Genomic DNA, 13,376 nt, shown 5'->3' with positions numbered 1-13,376 from the left:
CTCTGAGAAGTAACATTTAAGCCGAGGCTTCAAAGATGACCAGGAATTCAGCCGGTGAAGAATGAAGGGAGATTTCTGATTCCAGCAAAAACGGTGGTCTGGAAAGTGCTGAAACTTTCCTGCCACAGACCTCTAGAGATGCTGGCTAAAATTTAACCGAAACTTTTTAAATGTGTGGCTGGGCTTGCAAGAAAGAATATGAGATCTCTAGGTGCCAGGAGCGGAGAGGAAGCAGAGCTAGAACAGCAATGCGGGCTAGGGTTTTTATCAGTAACATAAGTTGGATGCCTCTAAGGACCACAATCTTAATGAAAAAGGACTAGTAAACTTTGCCTGTAAGTCCAGGGCAAAGGTAAAGAAAGTCTGTCCTTGCAGAGCCTTGGTTTGGGAAAAATAACTGTCCCTAGGTAAGATATCAAACCCAAGGTTGTGTCTTTTGAGGTTCTGGAGCCCAAATTGATTTTACTTGCTTAGTAAAAACCTAATAAGAAAATTAGTCCCAGGCTGGTGGTGGTTGTGGAGCATCTTGCAAAAGCAAATGCAAAACTGCTCAGGAAGGCCCTGGGTGGTATGACTCAGCTGGTTGGGTGCTGTCCGGCAAACCAAAAGGTTGTGGGTTTGATTTCTGATCAGGGCACATGGCTAGATTGCAGGTTCGGTTCCCCGTCAGGGCGTGTACAAGAAGCAACCGAGAACTCAAGCCAACTTCTGGTCAAAATGGAGGCCTAGACAGACATGCTGGGTCTCCCTCCACAACTAAGAAGGAATACAAATACCTCAAAACTGGAGACAACCAGAAGTTCCAGAAAATCAAGCTACATGGAAGTCCAACAAACAAAGAAGAAATACTCATCCAGACAGGTAGGAGGGGTGGAGCCGGGGCAGTGGCAGTGGCGGCGGCAGCAGCAGGCCGGTGGAAACTGCAGTCACACGTTTTAAAAAGTCAGGAGGGACACCTGGGGAGTGTTCCCAGCTCCTGACCAGACCTTGCACCTCACAGTCCCGGCACCAGGGAAAATCAAGCCTCATTGCTTCTGACTGTTCAAACCAGTGAGGGTTGGGGCAGAGGCAGAAACTGCCAGTCTCTCAGCAGAGTCTGCTTGTTTAAAGGGCCCCCACGGTCCTAGGACATCCGCAGACCCACCGACTCTGGAAATGACGGCCAGGTCAACAGCTAGAGAGGTGCCAGTCCCATAAGGAGGTGGGAGAGGTGCCTGGAAAGGGTGAGTGCTGAGCAAGTGGCATTGTTCCCTCTCAGACTCCCCTCCCCCACATACAGGGCTACAACGTGGTGAAATGGGTCACTCTGTACTGACAAATATCTAAGGCTCCTCCCCTTAAACATAACAGGAGCGACAGCTCTATCGAAGACATAGAGGCAAACAAACACAGGAGCCTGTCAAGATGAGACAGAGGAGTATGGCCCAAAAGAGGGAACAGATCAAGGTTCCAGCGGGAGAACTAAGCAACAAGGAGATAGCATCTTACTGGTGCAATGCATCACTCCCTTCCTCCTAAAACACTTTTGCTTGACTGCCAGGACACCTCTCCTTCATGGTTCTTCTTTTATTGGTCACTCTTTCTCAGTCTCCTTTGCTGGTTCTCTGTTTTCCTAACTTCTAAGTGCTGCAGGAGTCAGGACATGCTACACCAAAATATGGCACCTTGGCACATTGAATATTTTGAACTGAAGCAGGAAGGTCTCTCTGACACTCCCCTCCTTCCTCCCTTACAACAGATCATAAGACCCTCATGTGAGAGGTACTTTCCCTATACCCAAAGGATATCTCAGAAGACAAAAAGATACTCACAAGAAACTGAACCAACCGGCTTTGCTGAGTTTCCCCAGGTTACTAAACTCACCTCATACTCCTTAACCGTATTCCTCCACGACTGTCCACTCTTCATCAACCTAGCAAAAAAACACTCAGATCTAACTATTTCTTCATTTCCTTTTGAAGGTTTCTGTCATGTAAAACTTCCATTAAGTAAATTTGAGTTATTCCTGTTGATCTGTCTTTGTCTGTTTAACTTTTAGACACAGCCAGGAAGAAGGTCAAGGAAAATTTTTCTTCCATTATAGTTGGAACACCCCATGCTGTGGGCTCAGACCTCTTGTCTACCCATATCATTCCCTAGGAGAGCTAGCCCCATCTCAATTTTAAATACCATCTTTGAGTTTATGACTCACAGATTTATAGATATATCTAGCCCCTGAACCTAAGATTCATATGTTTACCTGCATCTCCTCTTTGGATGCTTAACAGGTATCCTAAGCTCAACACATCCAAAAACATATCCTTCATTTGCCCTCATCTTAAACCTGTTTTTCCTACGGTCTTAATCATCTCAGGAATACTAACTCCATTCCAGTTGTTTAGACAAAAACATTAAGAGTCACTTTTAACTCTATGTTGTTGGCTTTACCTAAAAAACAAAACAAACCCAAAATCCTCACTACTTTTGATGTTACCACCCTGACCCAAGTCACCGTCACCTGTCCTCAACAGCCTCTTAATTAGTCTCCTTGCACTTTCAGTCTAGTCTGAAGGCGGCAACCGGAGCGATGCTTCTAAAATATACGTGAAATCATGTTACTCCTTTACACAAAACCCTCCAGTGGTTCCCCATCCAACTCCGAAGTTCTTCTCATGACCTAAAAGACTTGACATGATCTGCGTGTTCCCACCCCTGATGCCTCTCTGCCCTCATCACCTCTACTCTACCCTCCTGTACTGCATTCCATCTCCAACGACCTCTGCCCATTCCTGAACACTCAAGGACTATTGCTGCCATGCAGCCTTTGAACTAGCACTTCCCTCTGCTGGGCAATTCCTCCTCCAGATACACACACAGTTCACATTCTTGTGTCTTTTATGTGTCTGATCATTTGCCACCTTATCAGAGATGCTTTCCTTTACCATCCCATATAATCACCCCTCCCACTCTCCATTCCCTTATTTATTGTCTTTTTTCTCCTACTATGTCCAAAAGAGCAGGAACTTTGCCTGTTTTGTTCACTTATGTACTCCCAGCTCCTTGAACAGCACTCGAGTACATAGTAGAGACTCAATCAATGTTGTTAAATGAATAAATAAAAAATATTAAAGCATACAAAGAAATCATTCTTTATAAAGAAGAATGAGCCCTGGCCAGGTAGCTCAGTTGGTTAGAGCATCGCCCCAACGCACCAAGATTGCAGGTTCCATTCTTGGTCAGGGTACATAGAAGAATCAACCAATGAATGCATAAGTAAGTGGAACAACAAATTGATGTGTTTCTCTCTCCACCTCCCCCTGCTCTAAAATCAATAAGTAAATTTCAAAATTAAAAAAAATAAAATTACTGTTACTTAAAAAAATTAAAATAAAGAAGAATGAGCAGGCATACAAACAGGAGAATTAGAACCCCAAGAGTTTCAGAAAACAAAATAAAAACCTGACAGACTCTTGATTAGTATGCTTAAATTGGTCAAAGAGATAAAAGTTGATATAGACCAGCTTATAGTTATAAGCATGAACACTACAGCCATGTAGCTTGATTTGGAAGTCTAGCAGACAGCTAATCTTTTGAAAAAGAGCTTTTGGAACGCTACCAGGCTCTCTTAGAGCTTGATGCTGACCATGGGACACTAAGTGGCCATGTCTGAGTTGTCTGTCATGAGTGTTACTACTGCACAAAATTATATATTTGGGCACATGCAGCAGCATTCCAACATTAAGAGGAAGTGTTATGTACAAGATCAGACTGAACAGGTCCTGAATCCACAAATACGTTCATGAGCAAATGGCACAGTTTCCACAGCACCTATTCCTGGCATCCAGCTGCCTTTCCTCAACTCACACTTATGGTGAGTTACCTGCAACTAGCTGACTGAGGAAGAAAAAGTGAAGGCCTCATTTAAAGATGGTTCTGCCCAATATACTGGCACCAGCTGAAAGGAAGTGGATGGCTGAAACATCATAACTCCAATCAGGACTGTCCCGGAAGGAAAATATTCCCACTGGGCTCCCGGTTGTCCACTTAGCATGGAAATAGAGATAGACACAAGAATGGATTTTTATCCTGATTCATGGACAGCGGCTAACAGGTTGGTCAAATGCTCAAGGATTTAGAAACAGATAGCATTAGTAACCAAAAGATATATGAAGAAAAGGTAGATGGATATACCTTTCGGAATGGGCACAAGGTATGAGGTTTTAAGAGTGTTGTGTGAATGCTTCATAAAGGATCTAGCTGCTGAAGAGACTCTCAGAAATTAAGTGGACAAGATGACTTGTTCTGTGGATGTTGGCTGGCCTTTTTCCCTAGTCACCAAGAAGCTTGCCACATACTCCATCACCCAGAAGCAGCTTGCCTGATAAAATGGTGGAATAACCAACTGACTATTCGATTATGGCCCCATTTGACAGATGATACCCTGAGAGATTGGGGTGCTATCCAAATGGATGTGGTATATACTTTTAATCACCATCATAATATAATGCTATTTTTTCCATAGATAGAACACTCAGTTCTAGAAAAAAAAAGTGGTAGTCCCTCCTTTCATGTTTACTGTTTTTTTAACTATTATTTTTCTAATAACCTATTAACAGAATTTTTGCTTTCAGTCCCTGCAGAGGTCTTAACTCCCAAGACAGGAATGCTTGCACCAGGGAAACATTGCATAATTCCATTAAAATTACATTGTGACAGACCTAAAAGAAGAGTTAACATCACCCATTTTGGGGAGAGCATGAAGGTGTCTTTGTATGCAAAGTTGCAAATTGTAAGGCAGACTTATAAACTTGTTTAGAACTTTAAATATAAGAAGAGCAGTGTGTGTGGATGCCAAGTAGCCAAAATGGTGGACTGTGCTGGTTATCTGCCTGTTGTCTCTCAGCTCAACACCCCCCATGATCTACTCTACTTGCTACGGATGGAATCGGAATTCTGCAAATGATATTTCATAGGCTTCCTTCCTTCCAGCTGGCTTCCTGTTAGATTCTATCAATAGAAGGAATTGATAGGAGATCAGAAAAAGGAAAAGAAATTTCCTGCTTTGGGCAGTGGAAATACAGCAATTACTGGCTGTTGGTGTAGTGGCACCAGGTCTGAGGCTGTTCTGGACTGCAGTAGGCTTTCCATTCTTTGGACTTCCCATCTCTTGATACAAGTGGCACTTCCTTGGCAGATCCAGAACTGACTGTAGCAGCAGTTCCAACTGCACAGCAGCTGGGACAGACTTGTGGATTCCAGCTCACAGGCAAAGAAGCTTCTGATCTATTAGAATATTTCTTCTAACTCCCCTGGCCCCTCTTTCCCCTTTTGCTGTTCCAGTCCTTTTTAGACATTTGGAACCAATTTTATATATTAATTTCTCTCTCTTCAAAAAACCCAGAGTGGTTTCTGTTTTCCTGAATAGACTGTGACTGATACCATTTCTACCACCAAAAAGAAAGAAATTAGCTGTCTAAGAAAAGGATCTATCATCCTGAGACTTGACCTCCTGGATAAATGACATATTATTTCATCTCAGCATCTCTCTTACCTTTTACTTCTTGCAAACAACCTTAGTCAATTAGAAACTACATTTATTTTGCTGCTGTTATTGTTGGTGTTTTGTTTTTGTCATTAACTTTTTAAGCAGTCACCGAAGCAGAGTAGATAATATAAAGAATGCTCAAGCACTAACTACCCATCTTGAACATTCACCAATTTTGCCATTTTTGTGTCTTCAATCTGCCTCCATGTTTCTTTCCCCCCAGGATACTTAAAAATAAAATCACAGGCATCAAGTCATTTTACCCATAATATTTCCGGTATACTTTCTACATGAGCCTCCTTCCATTTCTGCTGTTATAGCTGGACCTCCATTGTCTTTCGCCTGCACAGCATCCCTTTCTCTTCCTCAGGACAGGATTCCTCTTTTTCTTTTGTGAACTACCTTGCACACTTTGATATTCATCCTTTGGCTTCCTCAAGCCCGTGGGCACAAGACCCCGACTGGTCAGTCTGAGTCTTTCATTGGGGTACATGATGGAATCTAAGAATGACGGTCTCACTACATGAGAGAATGGGCCTTAAGGATCTTAAAAGACTAGAACTACAAAAAGTTATCTTTAACAAGTGAGAAAGCCCATGTAAGAATAATGCTAACAGAAAAAAAAAGCCAGACAAAACTGTTTTAGAGAAAGTCCTAATGAGATTATTTTAATTCCCAGATCTAGCTGTGCCTACAGCCAGTGCTCTTTCTGGATTTTTAGTTATATGAACCAATAAACTTCCTTTTCGGCGTAAATTTAAGTAACCAAGAATCACTGATTCCTAATATGTGACATTTTCCAAGGCTGCAACTATGGCCCATTCAAGAATACTCTATTTAGCTGGGAGAATACATTTTTATAAATAGGAATACTAATGGGATCAATGCAATTAATGTCATCATATCATTAAAACAGTTATTAATGTTGCTACATTGCATGTTTTTTTTTCCTTCTTCATATCTGAAGTTTTGGCATGCCTCCAGACAAAGTTCCTTTCAACTTTGTTCATTCAGATACTTGTGAGTCATTTCTTCTCAGGCTACAATAACTCTTAAGATACTTTTCATTATGTTGGAAATCTGCCACCAATCTCTAACAGCTGATAAGTTATTTGAAGCTGTATACTGGCTCAAGTCACTGTAAAATATCTATTTTAACAACCAAAATAATATTTATGTTTAGTACTCATATAGTAACTTTAACCTTAACCCTTTGAGTGCCAACGTCGCTGTGAGTGATGCTAACAAATTTTCCCAAAAGTGCCAGCATCTTTCCCAGAGACTCTTTTTTCGATGGCTATAAATGTAAATAACAATGGAATAATTTGTATTTTATGTTTTGTTCTCTTTTTTTGTACCTCAGGTTATATGTTAATATAACTTTTTCTCATGTTGATCCAAATTTTGAATTTTTACACTTGTTCAAATACTGACATTAATTCTGTTATAATTTTTTACTTACATTTTAAACGGTCCTTTTAATTTCATTTATCTTTGCAAAAATCATTGAAACTCTATGCAGTGTGCATGATAAGGAAGCTTTTGCTAATGGACATTTTCATTGCTTCACAGTATAGCGTTACATTTTGTTTTAAACTGTTTTTCACTGTTGATATCTATTGCTATATGTCTCTAGTGTGAATGCCGTTTGTGTTCATTTTTTTGTATGTTATGAAGTTTTCTTTTTTTTTCCAAAAATTTATGCAATATTTGACATACTTCTTGCTTGTTATTCATGTTGCTATGTGTTTTTTCAAATTATTATCATAGGTTTTATATTATGCCATATCGTTGTTGGCAGCCGTCCGTCTCGAGAGACGATGGTGTAGCTTCTTAAGAGTCCATCTGCACCGCCGAGAATGGCTGTGCAGTCCGACTCGGGAGTGACACGGTATCTGTCTCCTCCCGTGCGATGACGCTGAAGCTACAGAGCCTGGGCAGGGTAATATGGAGGGTCTGCTGTTGCCCATGCAGCAGACCCCCCCTCTCTTCGCAGCTGAAGGATCCAAGGGAAAGACGGAGTCGATACAGCTTGGGTTCAGGTGCGCCGCAGGAGTTGCCGGTGTTGACCACAACATCAAACCGCCTTAGGGACTCCGGCTCCGGATTTTCTGTCGGGGTTTACTCCCTTAGCCTTTCCCCTGAAGAGGTATGCCGCAAGGCAGCGGAGGTTTTTTGGAGTCAGAGTTTTCCTTCTCTGATGTACCCTGACTGGAAGATCAAACCAGCGACACTTAGCTCGCAGGCCGACGCTCAATCCACTGAGCTAAACCAGCCAGGGCTTATGCCATATATTATACTTCAAAAGCCATATAGAAGGGAAGAATGTATTTTTTCTAAAATAATTGTTATAATAAAGTAATTTTAATGCAATAAATTTTTTGCTAAATTGCATCAAAGAACATTGCTTACAAAAGAAGAATGTATTTACTATATGTCGTGAAATTTTCAGCATATTATTATGAATAATAATGTTTTTTATAGACATTTTTCATAAACTCTGCATTTTTCAGCAAAATAGCCTGGCATTTCTCACACGAATTTTAGCAATTACGCATGGCACTCAAAGGGTTAACACTTATACACCTGTGATAAGGAGTTATGTCTGTAATGAAATTTCTTCCATATTTAATGTAATCCAGGTTCTAGCTAATACTGGGCTTCAAAATCCCAAATGTCCTAGAAATTAATGTATAAAAAAGTATGTATCACTTAGCTAGAGATTTGAGTTTTTCACATTCTCATTATGTGCCCAAAGATCCAGATTTTGCTGCATACTTATATGAACCATGTCCCTGAGTACAGACCAACTAGGGATACTATGTTAACAGAGACAGAATATACTCAAGGTTATGTCATACAACACACCTGCCAAAACAAGACTCCTGGGAATACTGCTGGAGAAGTATCAAATCAATACCCAATCCCTTACTATAATATCCTGTTAGTTAAAACCTAATAATTCCTTATTTGAAATATAGTAGTGGGTCATGACATTACAATATTTTGTTATTATAAATAATGCTACAATGAGTACCTTTGCACATAAATCCTTGAGCACTTGTAAAATACAGTAGTCCCTCTCTATATCATGGTTCACTTATCGCGGCCTCACTGTACCGCATGATTTTAAAAAATATTATATTTAATTATTTATCGCGGATTTTTCACTATATCGCGGGATTTTGTGGTACTGTATGCGTATGTTGTTAAAGTTACATAGGTTTAAGAGTGTAGAATATGTTTAAGAACATAAGTAGTGTTTATAAAAGTGTGGAAAAGGTTAATAAGGGAGTGGGAAAGGTTCATAAGTGTGTCGGGAGGGTTTATAAAGCCTTTAAATACATATAAATACTAAAATAAATGTAACGTTCCTACTTCACGGATTTTCACCTATCATGGGGGAGGGATCTAGAACCTAATACCCGCGATAAGAGGGAATACTGTGATCTGATTCCTAGAAATACAATTGCTAAGTAGGTACGGGAAGATTACCTTCCCAAAACATTACATCAATTTATATCTTTACCAACACCATATGTTAGTGCCCCTTTCCTCTAACACTTCCATTAACTCTTGATTTTATCTCATTAAAATGCTTTCCCATCTACTGTTAGAGAAAACTACCAGGAAAATATCAATACTATTATTTAACATTGCCCTGCAAGTACTAGACAATGAATTAGGCAAAATAATTAAATATGAAGTATGAATGTTGGAAACAATGAAACAATTATTGTTATTGCAGATGATATTATATATCATTAAAATGCAAAAGTAAACTTAGAAAACTATTAAAGTAAAATTATTAGGCTTTTTTCATGTTGGAGTAACTGGAACTAGACTTAGACTTCTGCCATAAACAATTAGAAAAATGGACACAATACTTGAAAAAGTTGTTTTCAGACCATGAAATAGGATAATTGGGACTATGATCTCTTAGAGAAGGGAATAAAATGAGCTAAGACTATTATCACTTTGGTTTTCTGAATTTAGGGAGGGGAAATCAAACTTGCTTGAGCAGATAGAGTGGGTACTCAGGAAGGCTGATGTACCTGGAAGTTGTGGGGCAAAGTACCAGAGGAGGCAACTACTCAGCCAAGAAAATATCAATAACTCTTCATAGGAGTACTCCAAAGTCTGTGCTGAACATTAATGTGTTCATGTGTAGGGTGAAATTTCAAGAGAGTGGGCAAAGAACTACTGGGGAACCATGAGCAGAAAAATTTCCACAGCTCACAAGAGGTTGGAAGACACTTAAGTACAGACCAGGCAGAGTAAAGAATCTTTGCTGAATACTCAGGGCTTTCTGTAGACACCCCAGGAGAGCAGCACCTTAGTAATTGGGCTAATCTAACTCAACAGTAAAGATCACTCTAGAACTGCCTCAACACTCAAAAACAAGTCTCAAAATCATCAGACTGGTCCACTATCAAATTAATTAACATGTAAACCAAAATACAAAAGTCTTCAAAAAAAAAAAAAACAACAAAATTCAGACATTGAAAAACATATACTTACAATGCTCATCATTTAAGAAAAAATTACTAGACATGTGAAAAAGTAAAAAAAAAAAAATCACCCTAAATCAGAAGTAAAATCAGTCAATAGAAACAGACTCAAAATGAAAGAGATGCTGGACTTAGCAAATAAGTATGTAAAAACAGTTATTATACATATACTCAAAGATTTTAAAGAAAAACATGAACATATTGAGAAATAGAAGATATAAAAATAAATAAAATTTCTAGAAACAAAAAATACAATATCTGAAATATAAAATTTTTAGATGAATTTAATAGCTGAAGATATAGCAAAATGAACAGAGCTTTAGTGACATGTGGAGCAATATCAAATGGCCTATTGTGTTTATAATTGAAATTCCAGAAAAGAGGGCAGAAAAAATATTTGGAGAGGTGAAACACAAATATACTGTTTTTATGACTACTTAACTCTACCACTGTAGCACAAAATATGCCATAAATAATATGTAAATGAACTGCAGGGGTTGTGTTCCAATAAAAGTTTATTTACAAAAGCAGGTAATGATCCAGATTTGGCCTGAAAGCTGTAGTTTGCCAACACCTGATATATATGAAGTGGTATAATATATGATGAATAATAAATGAAATATATATTGTGATAAGGGAATTGCATATTGTAAAGCCCCCTAGAGCAACCACTAAATATAAAACAAAGAGATTAAACTAATAAGCCAATAGTGGAAATAAAATAGAATACTAAAAATTACTCAATCTTCTTTTATTGAGAACAGAATAAGGAAAAGTCAGGAAGTAAGAAGGAATAAAGACAAATGGCGTAAATAGAAAATAAATAGCAAGAGGGTACACTTAAATCCAAATTTATTTATTTATTTATTTTTAATCTTCACCCCAGGATATGTTTATTAATTTTTGAGACAGAGGAAGGGAGAGAGGAAGAAACATCGAGGTGAGAGACAAACATTGATCAGTTGCCTCCCATATACACCTAGAACCTGCAACCTAGATATGTGCCCTGACCAGGAATCAAAACCACAACCTTTTGGTGCACGGACGATGCTACAACCATCAGGGGTTAAATCCAAATATATTGATCATTTTATTAAATGCAAAAAGTCTGAACTCCATTTAAAATGATTATCAGACTAGATTTAAAAAAAAGACTCAAATATATGCTGTCTGCAAGAAATGCACTTTAAATATAAAGATACAAAAATGTTAAAAGTAAATAGATGTTCAAAAGGATAGCATTAAGCCCTGGCCAGGTGGCTCAGTTGATTCAATCCCGAGTTAGGGTACATGCCTAGGTTGCAAGTTTGATCCCTGGTCGGGGTATGTATGGGAATCAGCTGATCAATGTTTCTCACATCGATGTCTCTCTCTCTCAAATCAATAAATATATCCTTGGGTGAAGATTTAAAATATTTTTTATCTTTAAAGTTATTTTTTTATTTTTAGAGAGAGGGGAAGGGAGGGAGAGACGGAGAGAAACATCAGTGTGAGAGAGAAACATCGATCAGTTGTCTTTCACATGTGCCCTAACCAGGAACCAGGCCCACAACCCAGGTATGTGCCCTGACCAGGAAACGAATCAGTGGCCGTTCACTTTGTGGGACGATGCCCAACCCACTGAGCCACACTGGTCAGGGCAAGAGACACAGTGATTTTTAAAACCTAGGTGTTTGGTAGTATCCCTAACAGAAATTAGAAAGTCAGGAGAAAAAACTGGTTTAGAGGCAATGACCTTGTTTCTTAAGTACACTGTGTTTGAGGAGAGTGGGAAATCAGGTCAAGTTGGCCAGAGGGCCCCTGAGAATGCTGATCTGAAGTTCAGAGGGGAATTCGGACTTGAAGATAGAGATGTGGGAGATATCTGTGAATAGAGATGAAGGGGCACAGAGGAAACGGGCTGTGGTGAGAACCTGGAGGATTGCCCATGACTGTGGAGCAGGATGGGGAAGAGAAGCCAGTGTTAGTGACAGCATTACAGGGAGGATCGGGAACCCAAGGGAGAGGGGTTTCAAGAAGCAGTGAAGGGGTTGATAAAGTGAGAAATGAAAGGGCCATAGGCAGTAATAGTAGCAATATGCATTGTCTCCTTTAATCCCCACACAAGAAAACCTATCAGGTGGGTAGTATTATTATCCCCATTTTACAGTAAAGGGTATTAACCCAGACAATGACTCCCAAACTGCAGCCTGTAACTACTGAGCTATACTCCTTCACCACTGAGGGCTGCGAGGTGGGTGGGAATCGAGTACTGGAAAATCAGAGTGCTGATAGTTGTTCTCCCACTGCATTAGCTATATGTCCACGGACAAGTAACTTTACCCTCTAGGCTTATTTCCTTCTCTGCAAATTGAAGGAACTGATCTAGATAATCTCCAGCCCTATGTAATATGAGTCTTTGATTAAGGTGAAGAGAAGACACAACAGAGGCAATGAATTAAAATTTTAGCAATAAGCAAACAGGGAGACCTGGCCAAGAAGCTGCAAGTGTTGAATGTTTTATACACTAAATTTTCAAGCAATAAATCCATTCTCTGATACACAAAATCTACAACTGCAAAGTTATAATTTTTATCTATATATTTAACTTAGGTATAATATCAAGAATTAAAATTTGTCATACCTGGAAATCTAAAATGCTGCTCTTGAAACCCTGCTAAGTCAATTGAAAAAAGTAAAAAGAGGGAAGATTCCAAGTCAAACACTGTCTCTGTCTGAAGGATTGCCCTGCAGAGAGAAAATATTATTTATAATGTATTTTTGTAATGAGACATAAACATCTGCTAAGGTTCATAATATTTATTTAAATAAATTATATGGGAGTATCTATCAAATATCATTTTTCAGCATGTAAAAATAGTAATCTGGCACAGATTATTAGTAAGTGGAGATTTATTTATTTATTACCTGAACCTTAATATATAAATCTCTAAGAAGAGATTTCAAATATTAAGCTACATTACAGCAAATTGAAAGCAAATTGTACTTTTTAACTTTGACAATAAAATAAACTTTTTAACTCTATGGTTAAGAGAGAAGTGAGGGGGAAAATCCCACTACTAATGTTCAGAAAGTCCCATTGCAGTCATCCAGATCTTTTACAATTCTTACCTGATTTGTCAGATTGTATCAGAGTATATCACAATTTGTAAAAGCAGCTGTAACAACTCTTGCTACAAAAAAGTTCCAGTGTCACCCCAGTTGGTGTGGCTCAGTGGGCTGAGCACCAGTCTGCAAACCGAAAAGTCGCAGGTTTAATTCCCAGTCTGGAGGTTGCAGATCAGGTCCCCACGTGGGGGCATGCTAGAGGCAACCAAGTGATGTTTTTCTCCCTCCCTTCC

Source organism: Furipterus horrens, unplaced genomic scaffold, assembly GCF_987537825.1.
Source record: "Furipterus horrens unplaced genomic scaffold, mFurHor1.1.pri manual_scaffold_3, whole genome shotgun sequence".
NCBI classification, from domain to species: domain Eukaryota; kingdom Metazoa; phylum Chordata; class Mammalia; order Chiroptera; family Furipteridae; genus Furipterus; species Furipterus horrens.
Note: the sequence above shows the minus strand (reverse complement) of the source record.